The 3583-nt window shown below is 36.1% G+C and overlaps 1 long non-coding RNA gene across 1 annotated transcript; it reads right to left on the bottom strand.

Moving 5' to 3' along the window:
- Positions 1-462: 462 nt before the first annotated feature.
- On the bottom strand, positions 463-3371 carry LOC113332598. Its single transcript, XR_003351610.1, has 4 exons — positions 3238-3371; positions 2227-2301; positions 1124-1807; positions 463-979 (listed from the first exon to the last, which is right to left on the bottom strand). It is a non-coding gene; the product is annotated as an uncharacterized LOC113332598 (long non-coding RNA).
- Between the last annotated feature and the right edge of the window lie 212 nt (positions 3372-3583).

Here is a 3583-nt window from a genome sequence, read left to right as displayed (position 1 = left end):
ATCCTTAAGGTATTGGTTCAGGTAATCACGTGTTGCTGCATCATAATACCCTGTAAATGTGTACTTCTCAGGTGTGATGATGTAATCATTTCTCAAAGTGAACTTATGGATTTGAGGCTTTCCACCCTCGAGGTGTGCCGTGATGAAAGTAGACTTGATATCCAGTTTTGGGAATAAATCGAGTTTCACTTTCTGCATAAGCTGTCTCATTTGTTGAGCAGTTTGGAATGCTGTCAACCCAGTCCAATTTCCCTTTTTGTCCGTCACTCGTAATACCGCTTGATATTTTACCGCATTGTTAAATCTCTTGTTCCTGTTGATGCTGCCACAAATTCACCTATCAGATGTACTTTCTTACCCCTCATCTCTACTATTTGCTCGTTCTCTACGGTGGTCACCATTTGACGGGCTTCTATTAACTCATCGACAAACTTAATCGGGACTTTCATAGTAAGGCGGGAGTCACTTGAAATTATTACCACATTTTTATGCTTAATAGCTACAACAATTGTTCCGCTCGACAAGCCTTTAGTGTTGTTACTATCATAATCATCATCATCATCAGTGGTACTATTATTAGTCCTGAAGATACTCTCATCTTGGTCCTCACCCATAGTTTGTTCCTCTTCTTCTTCCTCTTCTTTTGGGACAGCCTCAAAAATGCCCAAAGATGATTCAAGTCTTGATGGTTTGTTGTTCTTCAACATGACTTCTGATTGCTAATCACTGTAGTGTATTCTCGGGATTGATGATATCGGGAAGAATTATTTGTCAGAGCAGACCAGCAGGTTCCCCTCTTCCTCATTACAAAATTTCTCTCATACCTACTGCTACCACTGTTGTTACCATCCACCAGTAGTTTCCTTGCAAGTTGTGGGTGCTGGTACTGGATCCTCTTGTTTTGATTATCAGAGATGATAGCACTAGTATCGCTGTGGAGGATATGAACATCTTCATTAGTAGTAGCATCTTCGTTCACCTACAGCAACCACCACAAACAAATCAATTTTTTGACTCAAAATTTGACAAGGGTTGCTTAATTAGCTGAGCAAAAACTACATCGATTAATTAAGACTTCACAATATTGAACTATTCAAGTTAGGGTCACTGATAATTAGCTCACCATGACGACACGAACTGATTTGAGTTGAACGGTCATGGAAATCCTGTGATATGGTTCATTGAGACGCCCCATTCTTATATGCTGAAACTCTCCACCTCCACATGAAAACAAGAATATATTAATAAATCAATTTTATAAAATGAAAGAACACAAGAACCAATGCATTGCAGTTTTGGAAGGTAGGATGAAAAAGGCCAGTTTCACTGTAAATTGTGGTCACTCTAAAATTATGCCCATTTCAAAAATATTTACTGGAATCTTTTACTCGTAGTGAAAACCAAAACCCATCCATGGGTATTCAAGGAAATTAGACAGGCCAAATATTTTAAGAAAAAAGTGTTACATATATGTACCCATGAGTCCATGACCCACCTAAAAACAAGACATGAACCAAAAAGGGGGAGACAATTTCTGTTTGTGTTACCATAATTGTAGTTGAAAGGGTATGAGTCGTTTTCGCTGGTGCATGGAAACAGTGAGCTGTTGAGGGTAGTACTTAACTCAATTGTGTTACCTTAATTGTAGTTGAAAGGGTATGAGCTGTTACCATAAATATTTAGGACTTAACTCAGATGCTTCATGCCTCGGCTGACCATGATACTCTTGGCTGTTGTTGACTCTATTTCCCAGATATTTTCTCTGCTCCTGGACTATTCTTTTAGGGTAGTACCTTTTCATCATTTCCTACAATATTATCCACATAATGTTGGGTGAATAAATCGTATTTTTTCAAAATAAAAATACAATGAAAACCAATTAAAACCAATATTTACAGATTAAGTGAGCGTGATCACCACTAGCTATCAGAGTAGAGCAAGTCACCATTATTGCTACAAGGTTTACACCTTCTTACATAAGTAATTATATCGGTATTATTGTTTATAAATTGATAATTAGTGAGTGACATTATAATTGGAATGATTTTTTTTCGTTATTAAATATTTATTTAATTCAACCCAAAATGTTGATTCCATTTCTTTATGGGCAAGTTTTGTAAGGGCGTGTTTCAGATGCATTTAATTCGTCTCTCAACTTTTTGAGACAAGCAGCTGCAGAGTGAAAGCGAAATGCAAAACACAGAAAGAAATTCTGAGGTTACTTACGGTATCTGTTGTGCGGCCTGGACCACACTCTTGCTCACTGAATAGAAGAGCCCTCATTGATTGTTGTATGGTTCCCTGTTTCAAAGGATGAAAACTTACAATATTACTACTTATGAACGATGAAACAAAACACAGAGCTGAGGAGATATCTCCAGCAGCAAAACAAGAGAAAACTACAAAGCATATGCATAATTGTTGACAAGCTAAACCAAAAGTCTAACAAGCAACATAATGATATGTTGATCGAGATTCAATTCTAAAAAAATCAAAATCGTATACCCTCTTTTATAAAGAACTTGATCATGAAGAAACTAGTCTTAGCTAGTCTGAGAACAATAATATTTGTGTTTTTATTTTTAAAAATTAACCGAATATATTTGAAATGATATAAACTCCCCTGAACTAATTTCAGATAAGTAGAAAAGAAACCCAGATGTTAGAAGGTCTAACTCCATTCATGGAAAACCCATGCAAAATGCAAAGCAGATTTACCCATATTTGAACTAAGCTAAACCAAAAGTCTAACAATCAACATAATGATATGTTGATCGAGATTCAATTCTAAAAAAATCAAAATCGTATACCCTCTTTTATAAAGAACTTGATCATGAAGAAACTAGTCTTAGCTAGTCTGAGAATAATAATATCTGTGTTTTTATTTTTAAAAATTAACAGAATATATTTGAAATGATATAAACTCCCCTGAACTAATTTCAGATAAGTAGAAAAGAAACCCAGATGTTAGAAGGTCTAACTCCATTAATGGAGGTCAAACTCCATTCATGGAAAACCCATGGAAAACTCTTAACAAAACTTGAAAAAAACAGGCAGAAACAAAAAAAAAATTATTAAGAACAAAAAGTTGCAGAGAGATATCATGGCTGCTAATGGAGTACCATATTGCTTGGGCGTGTACCAGTCCAAAGGTGGATTTTGGTACACCCCCAATCAATATGATACACCCAATTAGAATTGTTGAGAGATGATATCTACTGTGAGAGTTTATTATACCTTCTTCTTCTTCAAAAGCTTCAGAGATGAAAAAAGAGGTGATAAGAGTTTCTTGTTCCTCATATTTCAACTTTTAACAAAAGCAGGAAACAATGGTGAGGGGAATATGAGAGAGGAGTAGTGAGAGAACCGAGAGAAGAGAGAATTGTGGTTTGAGATCGTTTGCAACTGAGGGAGAGATCATTTATATAATGCTCGTGTTTGGCTGTGTTATAATCCCCCTTACTATCACGTGATCACTTTTTGATATTTCCCATCTACCCATTGTTATAAACACTTTATTACAGAATCACCCTGCCAGTTGTCCATGGGGATGTGTCGCAACCTAAAGATGAAGCACACCATG

The sequence above is a fragment of the Papaver somniferum genome, unplaced genomic scaffold, assembly GCF_003573695.1.
Source record: "Papaver somniferum cultivar HN1 unplaced genomic scaffold, ASM357369v1 unplaced-scaffold_132, whole genome shotgun sequence".
Taxonomy (NCBI): domain Eukaryota; kingdom Viridiplantae; phylum Streptophyta; class Magnoliopsida; order Ranunculales; family Papaveraceae; genus Papaver; species Papaver somniferum.
Note: the sequence above shows the minus strand (reverse complement) of the source record. Positions and strands in the feature narration are given on the sequence as shown.